The sequence below is a fragment of the Triticum urartu genome, chromosome 4, assembly GCF_003073215.2.
Source record: "Triticum urartu cultivar G1812 chromosome 4, Tu2.1, whole genome shotgun sequence".
NCBI classification, from domain to species: Eukaryota; Viridiplantae; Streptophyta; class Magnoliopsida; order Poales; family Poaceae; genus Triticum; species Triticum urartu.
In genome coordinates this window covers 219,787,125-219,803,533 of record NC_053025.1, presented here as the reverse complement: position 1 = coordinate 219,803,533, position 16,409 = coordinate 219,787,125, and positions in this window count along the sequence as shown.

Below are 16,409 nucleotides of genomic sequence, written 5' to 3'. Positions count from 1 at the left end.
GGACAAAAAATTTACCATGCCATGTTGATGCCGCTCCATGATAGCATGCCAAGTTTTATGAATTTCAGACGAGTTTTGGATTTACTAGAATTTATAAACTAGGCATCTCAATGTTTTGTCGGCAATCAACGGTGCCCTGGTGTTTGAAATTCATTTCCATTTCTTGCATGGGACCTAAGCATGCACCCAAGGACACACATTTGATTTTTCAACCAATTTATATGCACTGGAGCATGTGCATGTAGTTCAAATTTCAGTTATGCACATAAATGCATTGATAACTCAGTTAATGCATAAAAATGTCCAAACGAACCCCGAAAAATAACAAAAATTCACACAACACTCCTGTTGTTCTATGTTGACATGAGATTTTTTTGAAATCAATAAGAAGCAATGGATATCGTTTTGTCCCCAAAGGTGGGACGTTCCCTACTGAAAACCATCATGCTTGTTGTGAGAAGCTCTGGTTTGTGAGAAGCATATACCCAAACCTGCCCCAAATGGGATAGAAATTTTACCACGGCATGTTGATGCCGCTCCATGGTAGCATGCCAACTTTCATGAATTTCAGACGAGTTTTGGATTTATTAGGATTTAAAAACTAGGCATCTCAATGTTTTGCCCACAATCAACGGTGCCCTTGTGTTTGAAATTCATTCCCATTTCTTGCATGGGACCTAAGCATGCACAGAGATTTGATTTTTCAACCAATTTATGCGCACTGGAGCATGTGCATGTAGTTCAAATTTGAATTGTGCACATAAATGCATTGAAAACTCAGATAATGCATAAAAATGATCAAACGAACCTCGAAGAATCACAAAAATTCACACAACACTCCTATTGTTCTATGTTGACATGAGGAAAAAAATTGAAAGCAATAAAAGGTAATGGATATAGTTTCGTCCCCAAAGGTGGGGCGTTCCCTACCGAAAACCATCATGCTTGCTGTGAGAAGCTCCGGTTTGTGAGAAGCATATACCCTAACCTTCCCAAAATGGGACAAAAAATTTGCCACGCCATGTTGATGTCGCTCCATGATAGCATGCCAAGTTTCATGAATTTCAGACGAGTTTTGGATTTACTAGAGTATAAAAACCAGGCATCTCAATGTTTTGCCGGCAATCAACGGTGCCCTTGTGTTTGAAATGCATTCCCATTTCTTGCATGGGACCTAAGCATGCACACAGATTTGATTTTTCAACCAATTTATATGCACTTGAGCATGTGCATGTAGTTCAAATTTGAATTATGCACATAAATGCATTGAAAACTCACTTAATGCATAAAAATGTCCAAACGAACCCCGAAAAATCGCAAAAATTCACACAACACTCCTATTGTTTGATGTTGAGATGAGAAAAAAAATGAAAGCAATAAGAGGCAATGGATATCATTTCGTCCCCAAAAGTGGGACGTTCCCTACCGAAAACCATCATGCTTGTTGTGAGAAGCTCCGATTTGTGAGAAGCATACACCCAAACCTTCCCAAATGGGACAAATTTTTTACCAAGGCATGTTGATGTCGCTCCATGATAGCATGCCAACTTTCATGAATTTCAGACGAGTTTTGGATTTACTAGAATTTAAAAACCAGGCATCTCAATGTTTTGCCGGCAATCAACGATGCACTGGTGTTTGAAATTCATTCCCATTTATTGCATGGGACCTAATCATGCACCCAAGGACACATATTTGATTTCTCAACCAATTCATATGCATTGGAGCATGTGCATGTAGTTCAAATTTGAATTATGCACATAAATGCATTGAGAACTCACTTAATGCATAAAAATGTCCAAACGAACCCCGAATAATCACAAAAAATAACACAACACTCATGTTGTTCTATGTTGACATGAGAAAATTTTTGAAAGCAATAGGAGGCAATGGATATCGTTTCGTCCCCAAAGGTGGGGCGTTCCCTACCGAAACCATCATGCTTGTTGTGAGAAGCTCTGGTTTGTGAGAAGCATATACCCAAACCTGCCCCAAATGGGACAAAAAATTTACCATGCCATGTTGATGCCGCTCCATGATAGCATGCCAAGTTTTATGAATTTCAGACGAGTTCTGGATTTACTAGAATATATAAACCAGGCATCTCAATGTTTTGTCGGCAATCAACGATGCCCTGGTGTTTGAAATTCATTTCCATTTCTTGCATGAGACCTAAGCATGCACCCAAGGACACACATTTGATTTTTCAACCAATTTATATGCACTAGAGCATGTGCATGTAGTTCAAATTTCAATTATGCACATAAATGCATTGATAACTCAGTTAATGCATAAAAATGTCCAAACGAACCCTGAAAAATAACAAAAATTCACACAACACTCCTGTTGTTCTATGTTGACATGAGATTTTTTTTAAAGCAATAAGAAGCAATGGATATCGTTTTGTCCCCAAAGGTGGGACGTTCCCTACTGAAAACCATCATGCTTGTTGTGAGAAGCTCTGGTTTGTGAGAAGCATATACCCAAACCTGCCCCAAATGGGATAGAAATTTTACCACGGCATGTTGATGCCGCTCCATGGTAGCATGCCAACTTTCATGAATTTCAGACGAGTTTTGGATTTACTAGGATTTAAAAACCAGGCATCTCAATGTTTTGCCCGCAATCAACGGTGCCCTTGTGTTTGAAATTCATTCCCATTTCTTGCATGGGACCTAAGCATGCACACAGATTTGATTTTTCAACCAATTTATATGCACTGGAGCATGTGCATGTAATTCAAATTTGAATTGTGCACATAAATGCATTGAAATCTCAGATAACGCATAAAAATGATCAAACGAACCCCGAAAAATCACAAAAATTCACACAACACTCCTGTTGTTCTATGTTGACACGAGGAAAACAATTGAAGGCAATAAAAGGCAATGGATATCGTTTCGTCCCCAAAGGTGGGGCGTTCCCTACCGAAAACCATCGAGCTTGCTGTGAGAAGCTCCGGTTTGTGAGAAGCATATACCCTAACCTTCCCAAAATGGGACAAAAAATTTGCCACGCCATGTTGATGTCGCTCCATGATAGCATGCCAAGTTTCATGAATTTCAGACGAGTTTTGGATTTACTAGAGTATAAAAACCAGGCATCTCAATGTTTTGCCGGCAATCAACGGTTCCCTTATGTTTGAAATGCATTCCCATTTCTTGCATGGGACCTAAGCATGCACACAGATTTGATTTTTCAACCAATTTATATGCAATTGAGCATGTGCATGTAGTTCAAATTTGAATTATGCACATAAATGCATTGAAAACTCACTTAATGCATAAAAATGTCCAAACGAACCCCGAAAAATCGCAAAAATTCACACAACACTCCTATTGTTCGATGTTGAGATGAGAAAAAAATTGAAAGCAATAAGAGGCAATGGATATCATTTCGTCCCCAAAAGTGGGACGTTCCCTACTGAAAACCATCATGCTTGTTGTGAGAAGCTCCGATTTGTGAGAAGCATATACCCAAACCTTCCCAAATGGGACAAATTTTTTACCAAGGCATGTTGATGCCGCTCCATGATAGCATGCCAACTTTCATGAATTTCAGACGAGTTTTGGATTTACTAGAATTTAAAAACCAGGCATCTCAATGTTTTGCCGGCAATCAACGATGCACTGGTGTTTGACATTCATTCCCATTTATTGCATGGGACCTAAGCATGCACCCAAGGACACATATTTGATTTTTCAACCAATTCATATGCACTGGAGCATGTGCATGTAGTTCAAATTTGAATTATGCACATAAATGCATTGAGAACTCACTTAATGCATAAAAATGTCCAAACGAACCCCGAATAATCACAAAAAAAAACACAACACTCCTGTTGTTCTATGTTGACACGAGAAAATTTTTGAAAGAAATAAGAGGCAATGGATATTGTTTCGTCCCCAAAGGTGGGGCGTTCCCTACCGAAACCATCATGCTTGTTGTGAGAAGCTCTGGTTTGTGAGAAGCATATAGCCAAACCTGCCCCAAATGGGACAAAAAATTTACCATGCCATGTTGATGCCGCTCCATGATAGCATGCCAAGTTTTATGAATTTCACACGAGTTTTGGATTTACTAGAATTTATAAACCAGGCATCGCAATGTTTTGCCGGCAATCAATGATGTCCTGGTGTTTGAAATTCATTCCCATTTCTTGCATGGGACCTAAGCATGCACCCAAGGACAAAGATTTGATTTTTCAACCAATTTATATGCACTAGAGCATGTGCATGTAGTTCAAATTTTAGTTATGCACATAAATGCATTGAAAACTCACTTAATGCATAAAAATGTCCAAACGAACCTTGAATAATTCCAATTCTTTTATGACACATATATAGTTGCATGATCACTGCAGATAAAAGGTCTAGCAATTCAAACACCGTCCATGGCCGATGTGACCCCATTATGTAATTCAAATCAAGACGAAAAATCAAGTAGATCCCACACCGTTTATTATAACCAACTGTGTGAGATGCAGCACAAAGTATCTTCGAATTGTGTCTAAATAAGGGACCGTGTCTGATGACACTTTGTGTGCTAGTTTTTTGGATGAAGCGATTCCAAATTTTCGGCTTCCGCGGAAATATCTACCTCCCCGCCCCCTCCCCCTTACCAAAAGCCACATTTCCCCTGTTTCCGCCTTCCTTTCCAAGTTGAAACCTTCACTCCTTGCTTGCAGTGCCGCCGCCTCCTCGCCGGTGACCCTCCTTCACGCTGCTCGGCCTCGCCTATCCAGGCAGGTAATCCACATCCGACCCCCATCCTCCTCCTCCTTCCACATCCCACAATCCCGGATCGCCGGCGCGAGCACGACACCATACACCCAAATCCCCGACCCCTCCACCAAATAAGCGCCGGCCTAAGCCATGGTGCACGCAGTATAGCCAGGACCTCAAGGAGCATTTGGCAGCGGAGAAGCAAATCGCAGCCGCACGAGCGGATGAGGTCGCGATGGCTGCTATTCGTGCCGACCCCCAGATCTTGGAGGAGCACCTCTCCGTCGAGGCCATCGTTGACGCCTCGCGTTCTGACACTGCGACACGGTTGGCTGCTTTAAACGATAGTTCGTGGCGTTTTCTTGAGGCCACCGTCAGTGCATTCGACAAAGACTACGAGGTGTTTTCTCAGCGTGCACATGCTTACCTCATCTCGAGAGCCAGTAGGTTGTTGCCCGAAGCGGCTTAGGAAACTCACCACTACAACGAGGGCACCCACGATGCGGAGGCCTCGCCCTCTTCCATGTCCAAGGAGCTAATCGTCATCGATATCTCTGACAATGAGGAGTAGCTTGTCTTATTAGCTCACTATAAGGACCCATGTTCAGTTTGCTAGCTACTACCTTTCCTTAACAAATTCTAGTGAATTATGCTATCTACTTTTACCATGCAATCATCTGCTGTAGTGTATATGTTCTATATGTCATGCAATGTGGTGTTCAATTAACTACTTGGTTCAATTCTGCAAATGTAATGTTTAATTCTTCAGGGTGCAATATTTCCAGGTTGTTAAGCATGCTTGGTTTGGTTAACTGTCTAATCTTCTATTAGGAGTATGTTATATTGTTCAATTGGTGTTTTGTTAACTGGTTGGTTCATTTGTTGTGGCTTGGTTGACTTGTTGTGGTGTTTAGTTAACTGCTTGGTTCAATTATGCAATGCGATGTTCAATTGTTGTGGCTGCATTCTGTTATTGTATACCATGTGAGGAATAAATCGAATTTGGCTGTAGTAAATACATGAGAAACAAATACAATTGTTATATTTCCAAGTTTTTAAGCATGCTTGGTAAGGTTAACTGTCTGATATTCTATTAGGAGTATGTTATATTGTGCAATGTGGTGCTCAGTTAACGTTTGGTTCATTTGTTGTGGTGTTTAGTTAACTGCTTGGTTCAATTCTGCAATGCGATGTTCAATTGTTGTGGCTGCATTCTGTTATTGTATACCATGTGAGGAATAAATCAAATTTGGCTGTACTAAATACATGAGAAACAAATACAATTGCTATATTTCCAAGTTGTTAAGCATGCTTGGTTTGGTTAACTGTCTAATCTTCTATTAGGAGTATGTTATATTGTGCAATGTGGTGCTCAGTTAACGTTTGGTTCATTTGTTGTGTTGTTTAGTTAATTGCTTGGTTCAATTCTGCAATGCGATGTTCAATTGATGTGGCTGCATTCTGTTATTGTATACCAAGTGAGGAATAAATCGAATTTGGCTGCACTTAATACCTGAGAAACATATACAAGTGCTATATTTCCTAGTTATTAATAATGCTTGGTTTGGATAAATGGGTTTTCCATGTGGCTTGAATTAATCTGATGAATCTGCAATGTGCTTATTTTTCGTCAACATATTTTACTGATAGCATGCGAACCCTTACTTAACCTAATGACTAACTACCTTATATGTGTTGCAGGGAAACAATGGGAAGCACTGAGGTTTACAAGATGGTACTAACTATTATACCTTGCCTTTTTTATTCCTTTGCCCCATTTCCAATATAGAGAAGATATTTATGCACATCCTTGTTTTCAGGGTTCACTAATGATTACCTCTCAAACAACCTCTATGGTCAGGAGGCGAGGAAAGTTTTCATACAACACCCACGGTTCAATATTGAAGTGTTCCCGAAGAGGTCGAAGGATGGACGGTCAATCATCCACAGGCACTGGCCTAAAGTTGCAAAGACCCTCAACATGAATGAAGGCTCAATATTTGCCTTCCGCTTCAGCAGTTTTCTAGATGAGATGCATCTCTCTATGTACCGTCTATGATGCTAACTTTGAAAGGTTCTAGATGTTGCATGTGAAACTTGCTGCTAGTGCAGTTGTATAATGGGGTAGCTGAGTGCTGAAGCTATATCATGTTGTACTCCGATGTATTTCAATTATGAAATCATGCTTCCTTAATATGGAAATGGAATATATTATGTGCTTAATATGAATGTCAATTAGATTAGCGAATGGATTATTAATAATAGGGCAATTAGCCCACTAATTGGCCAATTAGCTTGCTAATTGGGTTTTCCTATTGTAAACGGTTAATGGGAAAACACCGTGGGTGATGACCTCAGGCAACGCACACAGTTTCTAGGAATAAACCGTGTTGGATCAATGAACAATCACACACGACATTCTCTTCAAAACTGTTTGCGTTACGCCACCTTGCGCAAATGTTTTCCTTGTAGTGACTGTGTAGGATGTATATACGAACGGAAATGTTTAGTGGTGACTGACTGTGTGGGATGTACTTACAACCGGAAATGATTTCGCGTGTATAATTGTATTTTTTAGCACCACTGTACGTATTTTCTGTATTTGAGTGCTCGTCGGTCGCACACGGCCTCATTTTGTCGAGCGTCTGTGCCAGGAGGGCATATCCCCAACGGTTTCTGGGTCGTGTGGGAAGGACCCCCTATCACCCACACTCACTTGGCGACGGTTCCGAATGCCATCACGGAAAGGGGTTAAAAACCGTTTGTATAGGATCGACGTGTACCAGTGTGTGCTCATCGAGAGGACGTTTTGAAGACTCCAACATTTCATTGAAGGCCTTTGTAGATTCCTCCATCTCATCGTTCGAGTCCCGAGCATCATCAAAGTCTTGCACCATGTCTTGCATCCCGGTACCATGCTTGTCGGTGCGACGACGAAGCACCTCAGCTCTGGCATGTTGGGCAGACTCGCCATGAAATGTCCACACCGTATAATCTGGCGTAAAACCCCACTTCGATAGGTGTTTTCCCATTTCATCCTCCGTCCTCTTGTGCCAATTGTTGCACCCGGTGCAGGGGCACCATGTTATCCTCTGGCCATTTGCACATGTGGCTCTCAGAAACCCCTTGGTTTTTATTAATCATTCTGTGGTCATGTCTTTCTGACTAGTGTGACCGGTGTACATCCACACACGATCAGTCATCTTGCCTAGCTAATGGACACATAATAAATATATATATATATATATAAATCAACATATATATATTCATCAGTTAAAGGAGTTTGTCACTTTTATTACGTCCATGCAACCTAGACGCTAATAGGTAAAGATAGGTCCTAATCCCACCCGAGTATGTGTAGATTGGGTTCGTTTTCCCATGCTCTACTCCAGATCCGACGCAAATTTCGGCAGCACCTCCCTGCTGTTCTCCTGATACACGTCTCGGCAATAAGCAGAGAGGATGTGTACCCATAGAACAACAGGGAGGCACTGACGAAATTCTGCATCGGATCCGGAGCAGAGCATATGGGAAAACGAACCCAATCTACACATACTCGGGCTGTCCATGGATAACGTTGGACAATTCGAAAGAATCACGGTTATAAATATGCAAATGCATGCATATTTATAGATGTAACCTTTTCGAATGGGAGACGCATAGTGGTCACACATACTGATGATTGAAGACACCTATAGCTAGCAAGTTTCATCGGCACGAAGACCGGAACAGAGCAAATCAAGGGGGAGGAGATGTCATTTGTGCTAACCCATGAACGCAGGGGCGGAGCTCATCGAACACTAGACTCTCGCAGTGACGAAAAAACTGCACATTTAAATCGAAAGATGAGTTTCATAGCAATATTGTTGTTTCCGTCAACCTAACTAAATATTTACAACAGGACGAGCGGGTTAGGGGTTCCTCGGCGTTGATAGAACCCTAAATAGGAACTACCATCGGTGCAAGGTGCATGAGGCGGTCAGTGTTGAACACTAGATCCATGTCCCACAAGTGACGCCGGCACCCGGCGTCTCGCAACAATAGTTCTGGTGGCCGATGACGGTCGAACACCTTGGCAAATTTGTCTAGCAGCCTCTGCGATGAGGATTAAAGCCAAGTTTTGAAATTTCAAACAACCAAACTGACTTGAGTTAGTCTGGGTGTTTCAAGTTTCAGCACTTAGCTTTCAATCATCATCTCTGAGGCTGCTGGACAAATTCGCAATGCTGTTCGACCGCCATCGACATCGAGAACTGTTGCTACGGGATGCAGGACCCCTGTGTCACTTGTGGGACATGGATGTAGTATTCGACACCGACGGCCACATGTACCTCGCACTAATGATACTTGCTATTTAGGGTACCATCGACACCGAGGAACCCCCTAACCCGCTCGTCCCCGGGTAAACCTAAATTAGCATGCATTCAATAAGAAAAACTACATCATCTCTTGCGTCCGTACATCGTCAAATATTATCACTAATACATCTCAAATAGTATCATACATATAGCATCGCTAATACAGCTAGAACCGTAGAGAACGACGGGTATCGGCGCGGGCGGTGGACAGCCAAAGGGAAGGAACCATCACAGGATCATAGCTCCAATGAGATCCCTGAAGAACCTTCCAGGTATTGTGTGATACGTCTCCAACGTATCTACTTTTCCCAACACTTTTGCCCTTGTTTTGGACTCTAACTTGCATGATTTGAATGGAACTAACCCGGACTGACGTTGTTTTCAGCAGAATTGCCATGGTGTTATTTTTGTGCAGAAATAAAAGTTCTCGGAATGACCTGAAAATTCACGGAGACACGTTTTGGAATATATAAAAATACTGGCAAAAGAATCAGCATAAGCGGGCCCACACCCTGTCCACGAGGGTGCAGGGCGCCCCCACCCCCTGGGGTGCGCCCCCCTGCCTCGTGGGCCCCTTGAGGCTCCACCAACGTCAACTCCAACTCTATATATTCACGTTCAGGGAGAAAAAAAATCAGAGAGAAGGATTCATCGTGTTTTACGATACGGAGCCGCCGCCAAGCCCTAATCTCTCTCAGGAGGGCTGATCTAGAGTCTGTTCGGGGCTCCGGAGAGGGGAATCCGTCGCCATCGTCATCATCAACCTTCCTCCATCACCAATTTCATGATGCTCATAGTCGTGCATGACTAATTCCATCGTAGGCTTGTTGGACGGTGATGGGTTGGATGAGATTTACCATGTAATCGAGTTAGTTTTGTTAGGGTTTGATCCCTAGTATCCATCATGTTCTAAGATTGATGTTGCTATGACTTTGCTATGCTTAATGCTTGTCACTAGGGCCTGAGTGCCATGATTTCAGATCTGGACCTATTATGTTTTCATGAATATATGTGAGTTCTCGATCATATTTTGCAAGTCAATAGTCACCTACTATGTGTTATGATCCGGTAACCCCGAAGTGACAATGATCGGGACCACTCCCGATGATGACCATAGTTTGAGGAATTCATGTATTCACTAAGTGTTAATGCTTTGTTCTGGTACTCTATTAAAAGGAGGCCTTAATATCCCTTAGTTTCCAATAGGAGCTCGCTGCCACAGGAGGGTAGGACAAAATATGTCATGCAAGTTCTTTTCCATAAGCTTGTATGACTATATTCGGAATACATGCCTACATTACATTGATGAACTGGAGCTAGTTCTGTGTCACCCTATGTTATAACTGTTGCATGAGGAATCGCATCCGACATAATTATCCATCACTGATCCATTGCCTACGAGCTTTTCGCATATTGATCTTTGCTTAGTTACTTTTCTGTTGCCACTGTTACAATCACTACAGAAACTACTACTGTTACTTTTGCCACTGTTACCGCTACTTCCATATTACTTTGCTACTTAATACTTTGTTGCAGATATTAAGTCTTTCAGGTGCGGTTGAATTGACAACTCAACTGTTAATACTTGAGAATATTCTTTGGCTCCCCTTGTGTTGAATCAATAAATTTGGGTTGAATACTCTACCCTCGAAAACTGTTGTGATCCCCTATAATTGTGGGTTATCAAGACTATTTTCTGGCGCCGTTGCCGGGGAGCATAGCTCTATTCTTTGAGTCACTTGGGATTTATATCTATTGATCACTATGAGGAACTTGAAAGGTGAAAGAACCAAGATTTTTCCCTCAACTGCGAGGGGAGGTAAGGAACTGTTATCTAGCGCTGCACTTGATTCACCTTCTATTTTGAGTAAACTTTTGACACCAACTCCTGCTATTGATTCTGATATGTCGCATGTTATTGATGATGCCACTTCTACTATGTCACATCCCTAGTTCTGGTATGACCTAGGCTAGCCTTCATGTTTGCATCATGTTTAAATTTCATTTAAATTTGAAATGGGGATTTGTGAAACCCTCATAATCATTCTGGAAATGACCCAAATAAAAAAATTGCTCCAAAAAGGTCCAAGAAAATGCTCATGTTGCTCTCTGAAAATATTGGACAGAGATAAAAATCAAACCAACATTTTCAGGAGCTCATAAGTATTTATTTGGGGCATTTGGAATTAATGCAATAATTATTTGCCTTGGATATATATGTGTGATATATCTTATATATGTCCAAAATTTCTGATTTTTGCTGAGGGGCTTTGGAATAACCCCTTAGGTCCCTGCAAAAATTGTCAGAAGAAAATAAAATGATTTAGTATTATTACTAAGTCAAAAAAAATTGCAGAAAATAGAAAACATCAATAAATAGAAAACCAGAGAGAGAATCTACCTGGTGCCTACCTGTGCGGCCTGCTGCTGAAGCCAGCCTGCCCATCCCACCTCCCCTGTCGTCTTCCTCCTCTTGCCAGGAGGGCAAAGGGCGCGTGGTCGCCGCGCGCGAGCCACCTCCTCCCTGCCTGCTTCATCCCAGATGCGCCTAGGCGACGCCACGCACTCCCCTCGACCGTCTCCCACTCTCCCCCATGCTCATCCCCTCCCCTGGACCTCTCTCTCTCACCCCCCCGAACGGCTTCATCGCGGCCGCTCGTCACCATCGCGGCCACCGCTGTTCCGACGACACCCTGGAGCTACCCACGAGCTCCGCCTCGTCCCTCTCTTCCTCCTCACCGAGCCGCCCAACGCCGGAAGCCCCTGGATGCCGCAAGCATCGCCGTTCCCCTCGTCGGCCACCAAAGATTGTCGCCGTTGAATTGCAGCCTCCGGTGCCTCCCCGAGCTCTCTGACCCCCCCCCCCCCCCCCCCCCCCCCCCCCCCCGTTTGACTCACTGTGAGCTCCTCTGTCGCTCCCCTCTCTCCCCGTGCTCTGTTGCACCGTGTACCCGCCGTATCCACCGGAGCCGAGAACCGGCCGCCGCCGTTCTTGTCGCCGCCGTAACAAGAGCTAGCAATGCTCGTTCCCAAGCATGACTACGTGCTCTGCAGCTCCGCAGCAAGCTAATGCCGCCACCAGCTCGTCTTCTCGTGCACCATAGCGCTGCGCCGCCCGAACCCGCGCGCCGGCCGCCGCCCTGAGCTTCGCTCTGGCGAGCTCCGGCCACCCCAGCTCCTCCTACCTGCTCTGCTGGATGCGCGAGAGCTCGGGCTACGCCCCGGTGCCCTTAGCCGCCGCCCCCGTGGCCTGAATCGCGGACACCGCCGCGTCCAGAGGTCGCCGGCGACGACCTCGCCGGCCTGTCAGTTGGGCCCCACCGGTAGGAGAATAGTTTAGGACTAATCCCCCCATTAGTGACACTGACAGTGGGCCATGGCGCCTTAATCTTTTAGTTAAATTAGAAATAACCCCCTGTTTAACCTGTGACACTGACGTGTGGACCCCACACATCAGGTTTGACCTGGTCAGCACCGTTGACCTGCTGACGCAGGCATGACGCAAGACTGACGCAATAAATGATTTCTGGATTTTTACTATTTTGGAAATTCGAGAAAATTAGCGAAACTTCAAAAATTCATAGAAATTCAACTGTAGCTCAGATTGAAATAATTTATATATGAAAAATTATCAGAAAAATTCAATCTATCCATCTGTACCATTTTCATGCATGACAAACCAACTTATACATGCTGTATATGAGGAAACACATGAATGGCATTTATAAAGGCTTATTTTGGAGTTGCATCTGAGACTTTGGTTTAAATGGACTTCGTGCAAATAAATGCTAGATGCATTAACTCAAACAACATCACATACTCATGACATGTTCATGCATCATATTGTTGCATATGCTTGTGTTTGATTTCGACACCATTCCTTCTCGATAGGTCCTACTCCAGGGACCGATCCAGAGTACCTGTCAGAGGAGCAGTGCCCCCTGTTGATCTACCAGGCAAGCAAACCCCCTTGCTCATTCCGATACAATCCTACTCTCTCGCTCCTGCTCTCATTTATTGCATTAGGACAACAACGATTCAACTGCTACTTTATGCTACGGTAGTTGAACCCATTCCTCTGCATGACCTGTCATTGCCACAGTAAATAGTTAAAACCCACTAGCATGTGTAGGAGTTGATTGAGCCATGTTGTGTTCCTACCATGCATGCCTGCTATTGCTTAGAGTTAAATGCTTAAGTGCCCCTCTCGACTTATTAACCGCCTTGATCTCTGTCCAGGAGTTGCAAATAGTTTCTGGTGTTTGAAGGTAGTGCTATTTTTCTACCGAGTGGCACCCGACAGGGTGGACTTGGGACAGACTAGGCACCATGGCCCGGTGTACCGAGTGGCACCCGGATGGTGGGCTCGGGAACCCTGTACACATCGTTTGGGGTCGTGAGTGAAACCCCGCCAGATCTCCTTGCGGATGGAACCCGAATAGGCGATAAACCTGGACTAGAGTCTTGTGTGGTTAGTCAGGTCGTGGCCGACACCCTCGCCAGGCTTCCGTTTGAAGGTTGCCGAGATACATGACGTGTACATGGTGATAAGTGGTGAGAGCGTGTGTGAAGAAGTACACCCCTGCAGGGTTATCATGATCTATTCGAATAGCCGTGTCCTCGGTTATGGACTTCTTGGATGCTTACATGGTACATAGACAACTTAAAGTGGATACCCTAAAATGCTCAAGACAAGTGTGAGTGCTATGGATGGCCTTCTCGTAGAGAGATGTGGATGAATCCATAGTAGTGTATTGATGTGGTGATTAGTAGACTCGTGTGCGCTGCCTCACCTCAAAGAAGTTTCTCGTAGTCGTAGAACAGGATAGCCACTGGGTCATAGCTGGCTTGCTGCAACTAAACCCCACATTACCTTCTTGATACAAATGCATGTATGATAGGATCTGATGTTAGTCTTGCTGAGTACCTTTGTACTCACGTTTGCTTTATTTATGTTTTGCAGGTGAGACATCTGTCTCACTAGTAGTACCACTTGGACTTTGACGAGTAGGTTGTTACCTCAGCTACGATCTTGTACCCTTGGGAGGGACTTGTAGATAGTCAGGCTTCTTAGCCTTTTTATTTTGTAGTTGTCTGTACTCATACATGTAATGCTTCCGTTGCTTGTATGCTCTGAATGATGGGTCATGTGACCCTTGTTTGTATTTAATGCTATGTGGCTCTTCTAGGCCTTTATCTATATGAGTTTGAGTTATGTTGTGATGCCATGTTGTACAACACATACTTGCATGTTATGCGTACATGTGACGTGTATTGCTATGTGTGGGATCCGACAACCTAGTTGTTTATCCTTGGTAGCCTCTCTTATGGGGAAATGTAGTCTAGTGCTTCCACTGAGCCATGGTAGTCTGCTACAGCCCTGTTCACCGAAGTCCTCCTAGCCCAGCACTACTGCTCTGGAACACTTAGACTGGCCGGCATGTGATTCACTTCGTTCCTGTGTCTGTCCCTTCAGGGAAATGTCACGCGGTGACATCCGGAGTCCTGCCTAGCCTGCTATAGCCCGGGTTCCCGGAGTCCGGTTAGCCCAGTTGCTACAGCCCGGATTCACACGCTGCTGACCGACACGCTCGATGTTGTTTCATGTATGCCTGTCCCTGTAAGTTAGTGCCACCTTGGGTTCATGACTAGTCATGTTGGCCCGGGTTCTCTGTCATATGGATGCTAGCGACACTATCATATACGTGAGCCAAAAGGCACAAACAGTCCCGGGCCATGGTAAGGCGACACCCGTGGGAATACCGTGCGTGAGGCCGCAACGTGATATGAGGTGTTACATGCTAGACCGGTGTGACTTAGAATCGGGGTCCCGACAGCTTTGGTATCAGAGCCTGACTGCCTGTAGGATTACCAAGCCAACCTGGTCGAAGTTGGGTCTAGAAATTCTTTAGCTATATAGGGGAATTGATTGTGGAAGGGAATGTAAGGCTCTTTTACTCCTTATACCACATGCCTTCTGATCTGAGTCATCCTATCTTTCCTACGGGGTTAAGGAACTAGGCTTACTCTTCCGTCTATCAGGATCACGTGTTACTACTTTGTAGTCTCTAAGGATTGGTTGATCTGAGTCATATCCCAGTTCGAGTACCTCAGGTGTAGCCTGTTTAGTAATATCTCAGAACCTTGAGTGATGATGTTGAGTTTGGTGCTACCCCGTCTTTTGCAGAATATCTCATTTTGAGCATTTTACTGCCGTTATGCTGCCAGAATTGTCCTAGGAGTTTGAGAGATACTAATTTCTTGTGCTACCTTCTGCATCCTATAGTTGGTGCTGAATCCATCCTTGTTTTCCTTGGTTTCGTTCTTCAGGATGTTGCCGGTTAACCGAAGTTCTGTTGCTCGTAGTTGGAACCACGGAGATGGTAGGGATGAGGATCCTCCCGACCAGTCTTCATTGGCAGAGTTCATGCTAGAGATGGAGAGGAACAAGCGTGAGTCTAGCCGCTTGTTAGCACGTATAAAAGAGAACACCGCACCCCAGTGTAAAGAGTCAGCAACCATCTATGATTTCATTGGTCTGAAACCACCTACCTTCCATCATTCCATTGAACCACTCGGTGCAGATGACTGGCTTCGTAGTATCACTCACAAGCTGCGTTCTGTGAACGTAGTGAAGGTGACAAGGTCACCTATGCCGCTTATCACCTGGAAGGTCCTGCTAGGCTTTGGTGGCAGAACTATGAGGCTATGCTTCTAGCTGGCCAGATAACCACCTGGAGAGATTTCACTGAGGCTTTTCGCGAGCATAACATCCCTCTGGCTCTCATTGACCGCAAGAGAGAAGAGTTTTGTAGTTTCACCTAGGATAAGATGGCTGTTGATGCTTATAGTAGAGAGTTTGAGAACCTTGCTCGCTATGCTACAGAAGAAGTGTCCACAGACGCCAAGAAGCATGCTAGGTTCTGGAAGGGTCTCAACCCCAAGTTGCGTCGTGATCTCCACTTGCATCATTGCAATACATTCTAGGCTCTTGTGAACAAGGCCATTAATGTAGAGACAGCTCAACTCACTTACAAGGAGTCTCGTAAGCACACCCGTGATTTGGGTTCTTCCTCCGGTTCTACTTTGCAGAAGCGCCAGATTTGGGTTCCGAACTCCGCTCTTCCACCCGGTTATACACCGAGGCCCCCTTATGTGGCGCCTCACCCAGTTCAGCAGTATGCTCCACCCAGGCCTATTGGTAGACCGCTTGTCAAAGCGGGTCCACGTCCTACTTCAGGGACTTGTTTCACATGCGGAGAGCCAAGACACTATGCACATGACTATCTCAAACCAACTATGCTCCACCCTCGTTTGAGAAGTCTGT